This window comes from Lolium rigidum, chromosome 1 (genome assembly GCF_022539505.1).
Source record: "Lolium rigidum isolate FL_2022 chromosome 1, APGP_CSIRO_Lrig_0.1, whole genome shotgun sequence".
Classification (NCBI taxonomy): Eukaryota; Viridiplantae; Streptophyta; class Magnoliopsida; order Poales; family Poaceae; genus Lolium; species Lolium rigidum.
The window spans coordinates 238,925,777-238,938,830 of record NC_061508.1 but is presented as its reverse complement, the minus strand read 5'-3'; the positions used below and the strand labels follow the sequence as shown (position 1 = coordinate 238,938,830).

Genomic DNA, 13,054 nt, shown 5'->3' with positions numbered 1-13,054 from the left:
TGCACAAAAAGATTTTGGGAAAATAGCATCTTTAGTAGCTGGCACTATTTCTTCTTACCTTACACATACTAATGGTATTTTAAGACCAGGATGATTATAATTAATTAAATTTAGGTCTAATCCTGTAATATTGTAAACTTCAGATGGAAAGATACCATGTGCACCGTCTTGAGCTAAATTGCATATTTATGATCTAAAATAATTATATTATATAGCATGGATGTATGCTTCTTGGGTTCGATTGGGTATATCACAGGTGTTTCAACTTTTTTTCGAAAGGGGGAACAAGTCCCAGCCTCTGCATCAAAGTGATGCATACGGCCTTTATTTCATTATTGAAAAATGTAGCCACGGACCCTACAACCAAGAGTGCTTATTACAAATCATGGATCACACAAAGTCTCAATGTGGATCAGCCACCTAAAGAGAGATGCCATGGCTAAGCTTAATATTCACAGGTGTTTCAATTATAGCTCAATATTTGGTCTCAAGTATCACTACAAATTTTGGGTACCTTGCCTTCCATATAATCCGGTAAGACCATTGTCAATTGGGCAGGAGATTGTTATAAAGATGCAACAAAGTAAGAGGAGTAAAGGATACAATTCAGTTCATAAGGAGTATGAGTAATCACGGAGTTGCAGCGCGGCTGCTTTTGTGGCCATTTCCTTGCAGTAAGCATTGGAATCTGATGGCCTGTTCTCCCCTCCCTTGACAGAGCATAAATCCAGCCTCATTGGTTCCGTTCATTGCTATAAGATTTAATTGATTACCTGGAAGACACACAGGGAAGCACATCAGTAGAAGAACAGTCTTTGCAAGGATTTCTAAACAGACTTGAGATACCCTTCCTCATTAGAGCAATTAGGTTGTCTGCACATGCATGACTCGTGTAATGGCAAAGTAGGATGTGGCTTAGCTGATTTCCAGTGTATAAGAGGCACCAAACCACTGGCGATTAGGAGTGAAACCCAGCACTCTTACAGTATAACAGAAGTGCACATCCTAGTAAAGCAGACTAATAACCAGTATTCACCTGTTCAAAGTTTAGGGTTTAGCCGTTTAGGGTAGTTATTTATGAGACACTGAAAGGAATACTTATTTGGCAATGGCAGTAGATAATGAATTAAAAAGGTAATCATACCATTCATCTATTTTTGCTCGGCCAAATATAGAACTAAGATTTCTCAGAGTAATTTTTTTTACTTAGAACGCTGACATTCGGGATAATCACTGTACAGAGCCCAGGGACGTGCTCCACCCATATCCAGTGGTCCCAGTAAATTAGATAAACAACAAATGACAGAAAAATAGATGTTAGTAATTTTTATGTCTAAAAGGTTATCATCTGAACGCAGAGGCGCACAAACAATAGCAGCTAAGGATGTATAAAGATAAGAGTGAAATCAGACAAACCATGTGTATATTATTCACTAGTGCTGCTCTCAGTGACTGATTATTTTGAATAGAAAAATTGAAGAGCACCAGATAAAGAATACATAAACTCTCAACAGCCAGCCTTCTTCACACTAACAATGACAATCCAACCTGTGTTGAGAAAATGTCACTTCAGTTTGCCCACTGTAAACCATCAATTTTGATTTGCAAGTTCTTTTACATCATTTTAAAAAGTCCAGACATGATATTCCAACCATGTGTATATTTTACACAGTGCCTCAACAATAGTTACTGACTAAGAGCACCAGATAAAGAGGGCATAAAATTTTAACAAGTCTCCCCACGCTTACAAAGACATACCAACCTGTGTTCAGAAAATATGCCGCTTTAGTTTGCTTAAACCATCAATTTGATTTGCAAGTTCTTTTACATCATTTGAAAAAGTCCATACATGACAGTCTAAAAAGAATATCAATTTATCATGATGATGAAGAGCCAGGCTAGCTAAAAGTAGCAGATCGAGCGACTGTTGCACCATGGTGGGCAACACACACACACACACACACACACACACACACAATATATATATATACAACTATTATTAGAATTTTACATAAATATGTATCATTGGATATTCAAAATTAAAAAAAATAGAAAAGAAAACAAATCTTAGTTTATAAGCCTGGCACAAAATGGAAATAGTTGCAACCGAACTAAGTTTTGCACATCAGCAAGCAACTCAGCAATATAAATGCAAAGAAAACAATTTCATTAGCTATTATTGTAGGTATGACCATAAAAACAAAAATAAATAATGGCACCAAAGAATTCCACATATCAAGAAGAATTCAATCCTGAGTTATTCCTACAATACACCAAAGATGAGACCGGGATGATAACAAGAATATAAATACAGGCAATATTTACAGAACATATTGGTAGAGACTTGAGAATAACATAACTTTACGTTATGATAAATCCATCGAGGGCATGCGTAAACATCAGTTTTGCTATGAAGAAAAGCCATGAACTCATAGGAAACTACAATATGATGATAATATTGTGGATGAAGTTATTATTCAGAAAATGGAGTACAAAGCAATAGCCTCATCTTGAAAATATTCTAAGTGGGTATACATGTACAGTTTGTAAAAAAAAAAGATTACTTTCTTTCTCTGGATTTTTTATTTGTTGTAGGAAGTGGTAGAACAAAACTACAATAGCAGCAAACAATGAATAACTGAGCCTGCATGATTTTTTAGGGAGGAGGAATGCTTTACTGAAGATGGTCATGTCAGCAGGCATGCTCCCTTTACAAATTTAGACTCTATGCTGCTTTCCTAACCGCCTCTCGTCTACCAGCATGATATCCATCAACCGACACAGTCGCTTCATTGACAACCTGCAATGTCCTAAACAGGGCAAGAACAGCACTTACACAAAACATGCCATCAACTTTGCTGAACTAATGCAGATCTGGAATAGAACTTAAACTATGCAGAATATGTTAAATGAAATACACCATAAAATACATCCCCTTTACAAACAACTGGGCACATATGTCAGCATGAGCAGCATCACCAGCTTGAGGAATGCAAGGAGGCACTTGGAATGCCACCAATTCATCCTTGCTTAGCTCTCCGCCTCTCCGTCAGCTACGAACTTCTAAAGTTTTTGTCTTCCATGTCTGAAGTATGACATGGCATTAATAAAACTTGATAGTCATAATAGCTAATATAGACCTGTGATGTAAATATAATGGTGTAATAAAAAGCAACTATCAACCTTGACGCCTCTAGCTAGCGAGTCCAGCATCCCTCTACTCACAAGGTAACACACGCTTATGACTTCGTCAAGTAAATAAGAAGATAGATACCTCATACCTGCAAGCAAATGCTAGGTGAGCAATTTGGTGACGCCAAAATAACATTGATAACAAAATGATTCACAAAGAAAAACCGAGGAAGGAGGCTTTTACCTTATTACCGACCGAACATGCCTCAATTGTATTTTGGAACTTTTTACTCGTCGACTTCAAAAAATAGAGGGTGCCTCTACATAACAACAAAAGCTCAAACAGAACATGATCAACCAGGACACTGAAACGGAAATAATAGCTGAATAAGATAAGGTGAACCAAAAGAATGTAGCATCCGTTGGTGGAAAGCCCATACCTGAATTAACAATGCACCCCCTCAACCTCTCTCTGGTACATATATCAACCCAATTGTGCTGCAGAAAGGGGAGAAACATGAGCAACTCCAATCTGAGCCAGAAATCTAGCAGAGAATAGAGGGAGGGGAGTTTTGGTAGGAACCTGAACCGGCATTGCGAGGCATGCTAAATCTCTGATCCATCCTCTGATCCAAAGTACAGAGGGAAGAGGTGCCGGATTGCTCTGGATTTCTGGAGCTCGTGTGGAGTTCTGGACACAAGGACGATGTCGTTGGTGATGACAATAACTGTAAACCAGTAAGCAAATGACAGAAATAGCGCTAAAGACTACTAAACATTCTAACACCTACTCAAACAAATATGTACATAACTCGCAGCACGAATCACTCATCTAGTAAGCAATATCACCTGGTAAAAACTAAAAAATACATTACATGATAAGCGAATCGAAGGAGATGATGTAATGGACATGCAATGTAGGATATATCTAGATACAAGCTAAACTTCGTAAAAGCGAACCTACCAAGCAGAACAAGCAGTACATAGGCTAATCTTCCCTCAACAGCCAGCCTAACATTTTATCCTAGCGTGGCATTAATTAAGAAGAATCTAGACAAATAGGGGGCATATACCTAGTGAACCTGTAGATCTTCTGAAGAAGAGGACCGACAAAACGGAAGAGATAAAAGTACACCAAACTGCAAAGAAAAAAAGGAGATTAGTAAATAAACACACATCCAAACCAAAGGATCAATGATTCAGAGGAAGAGAGCAAACCTGTTCACAAAAACAGGAACACCGTGGCGCACATACCAATAACCAGATGCGGCCACAAACCTGTGCAAAGAATACACGAGCACGAGCACACATAATCAGAGTTAGTTTAAAATTCACCATATACTATATGTAGCTAGTTGAATTATTCACCTAACTATTGATGGCATGGAAAAATATGTGCTATCGACCAGCCAAACAATTTCATTCCCCCGGGTCTGAAACAGAACTGATAAAAGCCACACTAATTCGAAATCCCCAAACGAAAGCTCTCTACCATGGCATTCGCCTTCAATCATATGTTCACCAAAAATTCCTCCTACAATCTATAACATAGAACTATACAAAAAGATCAAAACGAAATCAAACTGATAGCCAATCAGATTTACCTGGATGCAGATCATACAGTCTACGGTACCATTTCTGAAAAATGAATACATTTACAGTATAACACCGAACTTACCGATCAACTATCTAAATTTCAAGCCACAAACAAAGCTAAGCACAGTCTGGTGCTTATACTGCCCGAGCTGTCTGAACAATAAATCATACTTCACCTGAACAAAAAATAACTTATCTGAAAGTTTGGGAAGGGTGGGCACGGCTGACCAGAGCTTTCCCAAGTCCTAGCGTGCCAATTCACATAGGCTGGTGGAGTGCTATTCTGAATCATGTATTGCATATGAGCAAATAAAAGGACAACATAAACTTAACCAGGGCTTGGACTAATGCAGATTGTGGATGGAAACTCTTCGAAGATGTATACCTGAACTTGCGCCTTCTCTTATCTCGACCTGCTTCGGCAAGAGCTATCTCTCACAAGAGAAAATGCGTGAGTGGGGACCTAAGCCCTAGCAGCGGCAGTGAGATTGAGAGAGAGTGAGGGAGAAACCTGGGATCTTGTAGTGTTGCTTCTGCATCTCCATCATACTTGGAATTTTGAGAACGACCTGCTTGAAAATTTGTCAAACAACTTATAGGCATAATACATAGAATCTGCACAAACATATAAGATCCAGGGGATTAAATAGACAAAGAGAGGAGGAACACCACTGAACCTATCCTAGAACATACCATCAAATCGGAGGAGGTTGGAGCTCGGGAGGTTGACGTAGAGTTGAGGGCGTCGAGGAGGAGCCGTGTTCGACCTGGGGACTCGCCACTCGACGCAGCCTGAAGGTCGGCCGTCGGCGCGGCAATGGGTCGCTGGAGGGCTCCTCCCGGCTCGTGGCGGCGGTGGGCGGGGCAGACCGGGCGTGCACCCAAGACCGACGCCCTGCTCGCGCCTTACGCGGTTACCGCGCCAAGCACGGCGCCCCGCTCGGAGGTGGTGGATGAACTCCCCGAGGTGCCACGACACCGGACCTCATCCCTCCTGCGTTCTTGTAGCGCTTCCTCCCTCCCCTGCACCCAGCGCGACGAAGAGGGTGGGCAGTGGGCTAGATGAGACGGAGCTTGGCTATACATGAAAATGGAGGCCTGGGTAAGGGGCGATAGAGAGGACGGGGGGAGAGGGAGGGACGCGGGAGCGTGAGGCGGCCAGCTAGGATTTTCTCACCCGCGGGCACTAGCGAATCAGGGGAATGGAGCCTCTCCTCGATCCATTTTCCTTTCCTCTCTCGACCCAATACTCGCCTGACACGTGGCCCAATCCTTGGCTGAAAACGAAACGAGGCAACCGGCCAGCCCATGCTCACCTCGTGGCGTGCGTGGATGCCCTGTGATGCCCCCGTTGGGGGCATCTATTATAGGTTAGATCCTTGTTGTGGTGTCCATGTCCATCCAAGTGTCAGGCGCCGCCGCCGACCAGCAGGGCAGCAGGTGCCGGCGATGTACGTATTCGTTGACTCCGCGCTGGATGTGGGCAACAACACAAGTACTTGGTGGGGCAGGACGTCCGGAGGGCCAACACGCCGTTGAACGGCATCGACTACCCTAGCTCCAAGCCGACCAACCGGTTCAGCAACGGCTACAACGTCGCCGAGTACATCGCCAAGACTCTTGGATTCAACGGGAGACACTTGTATAGGATCTATCTATTAGATGAGATCATAGGATCAACTCATATAAAACATATATATGGATTGTATCTACAACTTCAAAAAACAAAATCAGCTCAAAATTTGATCTACACTTGAAGAAACAAAAAAGACAAATCTAACTATGAATAGTGTCACATCTGATTGAATAGTAGTTCACTATTGACACCTAAATTTGTCTTTTTTGGTTCTCTAAGTATATATCGAATTTGAAGCTGCAAATTTTTGATCTTACATATGTAACATAGATGTGCGTTGTCATTTTTTTAAATAATATTTGAACATGTTTTGTCTCTTCAAACAAATTATTCTTACCCAAGTCTTCCCCGGATTCAACAAGAGCTCTCCGGCCTACCTCTCGCTGGGGGCAACCATCCCGCTGGGCCTCACCGCTCTCACCGGAGGCGTGAGCTACGCCTCGGGTGATGCTGGTATTCTCGACTCCACGGTATGGCAGCTAGCTGCTTCGTTCTCGCATGAATGCATGGTTTATGTTAGACCTAATCAACCACTTCCACATGCGTGGATGCTGCAGAACGCGGGGAACACCATCCCGTTGTCGAAAGAGCTGAGCTACTTCCGGTCAACCAAGGCTGAGATGGAGGCCAGGGCGGGTGCCCACGCGGTCCGCGGCCTCCTCTCGAGGTCCTTCTTCCTCATCGGCGTCGGCAGCAACGACATGTTCGTGTTTGCGGCCGCCCCGGACGACAACGCCGCCGCCTTCTACTGCAGCCTCATCGCCAGCTACTCGGCAGCCATCACTGACCTATACCAGATGGGCGCGAGGAGGTTCGGGATCATCAACGAGGGGCTAATCGGCTGCGTGCCCAGGGTGCGGGCGCTCCACGCGACCGGCGCGTGCAACGACGGCCTCAACCAGCTCGCCGCGGGCTTCGACGGCGCGCTCAGCTCCCTCCTGCCCACCCTCGCCGCCGGGCTGCCGGGCCTCGCATACTCCGTCGCCGACTACTACAGCCTCACGCAGGCCACCTTCGCTAACCCGCGGGCGTCCGGGTTCGCCAACATCGACACCGCCTGCTGCGGGGGCGGGAGGCTCGGGGCGGAGACCGACTTCGTGGCTTCCTGCCCAACTCCGCGCTCTGCGCCGACCGCGGCCACTTCGTCTTTTGGGACCGGGTGCACGCGTGCCAGCACGCCGGGGAAATCACCGCTGCCGCGTACTACGACGGCGGCCTCTTCACAGCGCCGCTCACTTTCAAGCAGCTCACCCGGCCATAAAGATGATCATTTCAAACAGAGTTTCCTATGAATGCATGCTAGCTCAAACACTTGCAGATTGTTAGCTAGTTGACTCTTGGAATTTGAGTCCAGACTGACTTGACTCTGAATTGACTCGGACTCTCTGAAAGTCTCAGTCTAGTCGACTTGACTCTGAGAGACTGTTACACATTGTAGTAGTTGACTGGACTCTGATATTCTAAGTCTAGTCGTCTCTAGTGTCGCGCAGTGCCCGTCATGGACGTCTGGGATGGCACACGGTTGTGCATATGACTTGCTCTGTTGCTCATGGCCAAGTCTTTGCTTTTACGTACTACTGTACTTTATCGAAAAAACGTACTACTGTACTATTGTAGAAGTAGAATAGCTGGGCAGGTAGCAATTTGCATGAAGCATCTTTTGCATGATCAATATTCAAGCCCTTCAAATGATCAAATCTGCAGAAATAGCTCTCTGGAATCTCTCACTTGCGGATGATAACCTCTTTTTTCAAGGCAAACGAAGAGCAAAAATTAATGGGGTGCTGCGCGCTTATGAATCCAGCACTGGCCAACTCTTGAGCAGTTGAGCCCTTCCAAATGCTCCCTCATGTTGTGTCAGTTTTGTACGGAATAAGGTAGAAAGAAGGTTGCATCTATTTTGAAAGTCAATACTACTAGCTTTAACGAGAAATACCTTGGCCTTCCAATCCCGAAACTAATGAAGAAAAATGACAAGCTCCAATCAGAAAAGGAAGATTACGAAAGAAGAGCTCGGATTTGTGTGAGAAATACATGTCCAGTGCAGCCAAAGAAAGCCTTGTTAAAGCATCTCCACTCGTTTGGCCTCCCCACGCCGAAATCCGGATGAAACAATCGCCGGATTGGACGAAATTAATTCGTGGGGAGAACCATATTTCCAGTCGTCCACCCGGAGTTCGGCAGACAAAGTCGAAATTCAAATAAAACGAAGTCCCGCTACAAATACATCCAGGTCGGCAAAAGGATCAGCCACAGATCGGCGATCGGAGGGAAATTACACTGAAACAGGGCCGTCGGCAGTCCCGTCTGGCACGGCGGTGTCTGACGGCCCAGTTTCCTCGCACGCCGTGGTCGAAGCGACGGCCGATGTCGCTGCGGGCGCAGTCTACGTCGAAGCGGCGGCAGTCGACGTCGTAGACAGTGAGGGCGAAGCACTGGCCCGATGGCCCTTGTACCAAATCCTCGTCTCCTCGTCCATCAGGGCTGTGTTGCCGCCCATCAGAAACACCAAGTCTGTGTTCCTCTTCTTCGCCGCGGCCGTCGTCTTCAGCAGGGAGATTCGGACGCCTTGGTTGGCGAGCATCTCCCTCCACCTGCCGTCGAACTTGTCGTCCCTCCCGGTGGCGTGCGTGCTCGCGTTGGCCCAACAATTGTCGAACGACGCCTGCATCCTCTTGGCGGGATGGCCCATCTTTTTGAGATCTTTGAGCTTTTTCTGGCCGAGTTCCGGGCGGCCATCCGACGAGCCTGGTGCCGGAGCGTCGGGGTTGTACTGTTCGGTTTTGCTCTTCGAGAGGCTCGTGCGGGTTTCCGTCCACTTCTCGCACTTCTCGATGCGGGAGTAGACGTTCAGAAACTTGAACGTCAAGCCGGTGTCGTCGTGGTACATGTCGAAAGCACGGCGCACCTGCGAAAAAATAGGGCGGCGATATGGGTCAGCTCACGGCGATCAGTACATGCAGGGTCGATGGAGGAGCCACGGCGTATGCATACCTTGGCTTCAAAGTCTTCGCCGCTCACCGGCAGTTTATTGAGCTCCTCCTGTATGCCGTGCCATTTGCTGCACGCCGTCTGTATGATCCCCCAATGGGTGGCCATGGCCTTGTCTCCCCGGTTCATGATCGTCTTGTTGAAGTAGGGATCGACGAGCTTGCGCTCGTCGAACGCCTGCTTCACTCGAAGCCAATACATCTCGTAGTTCTGATTCGCCCCGGTTATGCCGTTCATGGACACGGTCATCCAAGCTTCGGCGAGGCACTCCTCTTCCCTCGGCGTCCATTTGATGCGCGGTTCGGACGGCGGCGAGTCCTTCTTCCTCTTCTTCTTTGCCTTCGGCAGGTTGGCGTCGGCGACCCCGGCTTCAGTTGGTTCTTCCTCTTCTTCTTCTTCGACGGCTTGGCTTCCGTCGGCCACATCCTCCACCCACTCGTTGCGCGGCGCGACAGTTGCCGTCGCCCTCGCCTCCTCTTGCGTGAAGAACCCCGGGCTCGCAGCGGCGGCCATGGAGCCGGAGTTGATCATATCGTTCATCACCTCGTCATTCGGCGCCGCCGTCGCACCGAACGGGAGTGGCCCTCATTGCAGGGCCGGCGAGAAGCCCTCATTCAGGTTGCCGCCGGCGAGATCGGGCGGCGACGGCGTGAACCTGGACGTTTGGCCGTAGGTCGCCGCTTGGAACATGGCAGGCGACGACGGCGAGAAGCTCGAAGGGGAGAAAGCCAACGGGGAACTGCTTGTACCTTGGATCAGCCACTGGCCGGGGAACATGGCGGCGCCGCCGCCGCCGCGAGCATGGCCCATGCTCATGGCCATGGAGACCTTCCTCGCTTGTTCGTCCTCCGCCGCCAACGCCGCCCACTTCGCGTTGAGTTTCTTCTCCCTCTCTGCACTGGCGCTTGTTTCGATCTATCGCCGGAGCTCGTCCGCCGCCCACTGTGCGTTGGACACACCCGGCGGCCGCTCCTTCTTCGGTCGCGACTTCCTCGGCTTCGGCAGCATGGTGGTGGACGAGAAAGAGGAGGAGGAGAATGGAGATGGCTAGACAAATTCGGCAGGAGAGAATGGGGATATGCAAGCAAATTGGAGGGAAATCGACAGGATTTGGCGGTCCAGTCGCCGACTACGAGGGTCCACACGCCTCTTTCGCGCCAAATTCTTTCGTCCGGTGTCCCCGAGCGCGCCTCGGGGGACCGGGGATGGCGTGGGCTCGCCGAATGGATTTAGGCCCAAATCCGGACGAAATCGAGGAACCGGGGGCGCGACTGGGCCGAATTACGCCGTTCGGATGGAAAAATCGTCGCGCGGGGACCTCGTCGGGGAGACGAGTGGGGATGCTCTTAAACCAGTGGCGCAAGCCATCACCACCCACACACTATGAGTGTGCTCAAGTTCCCTGCCTGACTTTGTGATGACTTGGAAAAAATCACAAGGAGCTTCTGGTGGGGGATACAAAGAAGACCGCAGGAAAGTCCCCCAGATGTCTTGGGAAAATTGACTAAACCCAAGTGTAAAGGCGGATTTGACTTCCGGGACCTCCGCCTCTTTAATCAAGCCCTTCTTGCGAAACAAGCATGTAGCCTTATCGAGTTCCCTAATGGTCTATGTGCTAGATTACTCAAAACAAGATGCTACCCATCCAGAGATCTAATTGATACGAATTTCATTAGAAATACCTCTAAGAAATACGTATTTCCCATGGGCTTGACTTCCTCAAGAAAGGAATGATCTAGTGAATCAACGTAGGTGAAAATATCAGAATCTGGTGTGACAACTTGGTGCCACAAGGCAATTTAAAAGTCATCGGTAATGCCCCAGGCTCGAGAAAAAGATGGGTATCCAATCTTATTGATCAAGATGTAAAGACTTGGAAAGAACAACTTGTCACAGCATTGTTCCATGTAGCTGATTCTGAGCATATCCTTCAAATCAAGCTCCCTACTTTTACTGGGTTAGAATTACCTTGGTTTGCACTATGCGAAGAATGGTACGTGTCTCAGTTAAGAGTGCATACAATTTGGAAGTCGAGCTTCAGAAAAATAATGAAGGTGAGGGTTCAAGTGGTAAACATATAGGCGGTTGAGACCTCTAGAACCTGATTTGGAAAGCCAAAGTTCAGCCTGATTTTTTGGCTGGAAACTCGCAACAAATCGCAATAATAAAAATTACAATAAAAGCCAGGTATAAGAAAAATCATATCCAAATGGGGGTCGAGCAAGGTCGATATTTCTCTGGCCTAACTGGGGACGTGTTTCTAAAAGCGGTAGTCACCATGCATATAAACCTTTGGGTCACGAGTGCAATTGCGGCTATAAACCTTTTTCTAGTAGTGCTTGATGATTCCACTTTAAAAAAAAATCCATGATCTCCTCCCTGGGATGAATGCATGCGCTCCATCCTCGTTGCGCAATCCTAAAAATTAATGCATACGTTAACTAGCTCATCGATTAACTGAAAATTAACGGGTGTATGAGCTTTTGCGAGATTGTGGAATAAGAAATATATATTTCCTTCCCAACCATCTCAAGCATATCAATCAAGCACGGTACAAATTAATTAGGGAAGATGCCTTTTCTTGCCTGGGAAAAAAGAATTCGGTCGTGACCCGTGACCCTTGCACCGAAATCTCACCTATCAATTTCCCTCCCCTCCTATCCCGACCTATGCGTCACCATGGTGTTGGCATTATGTTGGGGCTCGTTGTTGCCGGACTAGCGTGACGACGGCGCTGGCTAGAGAGAAACGGAGGCGCCCGGACCTGAGGTAACCCCCTTCCCCATCAGCGGCGGCTAAGGCTGAATCGTCGGCCGGCTGCTCCAATACGAAAAAAAACTATGTCATCTTCAGGTGCACTATCTTACGGTTTGAACTACAGTTACCATCTATTTACAGAAAAATTGTTCTCCTTTTGAAAAGGAAAACAAGTAGTTTTATTATTTTTTAGTGTAGTATAGACAAGTAAATTGGTGTATGTCAATTTCATTGCACTAAAATTCCAATTTAGCTTGCATCACTTTACTTTGCGTTGTTGCGATGTTGACGAGGCATGTGTGAATTTCATCTATGTTCCCATGTTAAGATTTTCAATGATAAGGTTTATTCTCATGCAACAAAAAAGTTCTTGTGGTCATTTCTTAAGATTAAGCATTAGGGGAACTTGATGTTTCACCAATTCCTAAGTTCCTTATGATTTCAGTTGCAATTAAATTCTTTAACGTGCTGCATGTTCTTTGTTCATGCATGTTTTCTAAAGAAATACTACTTCATTAAAAGTCAAACATCTAATTCTAACTTTAAACCATATAAAAATTCATGTTAGTATGAAATATCATCTCAAAAGATAGAAATAATATCTTATTTTATCTCTGTCATTTGCATGTAACTAACTAATTTCAATTGCAGTGTTCTTGGTGCATGTAACAACTATTTATGAATTTGGAGGTCATCATTTTCAGGAGCTTAATTAGCTATATTCTTTCCTAGAAGTTAGCTTCTGATAGTTAGGGATGCAACTCTGATAATGTACGCTAATGATTTTTTCTTGTACAATTTTAATAGTTTTCTTGGCCGTGCGGGTAAGTGCACTGGTGGAAAAACAGGCTTCGGGTGAGCCCCATAAGTCGCGATGCTGCAGGAACCGTGACTAATGGTACCTTTAGTCGCGGTTCGGGAGGCGAACCGCGACCAAAGGCC

General features: G+C 46.4%; 1 pseudogene; it reads left to right on the top strand.

Annotated features, from left to right (window-relative positions):
• Window positions 1–6,060: 6,060 nt before the first annotated feature.
• Window positions 6,061–7,625, top strand: LOC124656510 (annotated as a pseudogene).
• The last annotated feature ends 5,429 nt before the right edge of the window (window positions 7,626–13,054 follow it).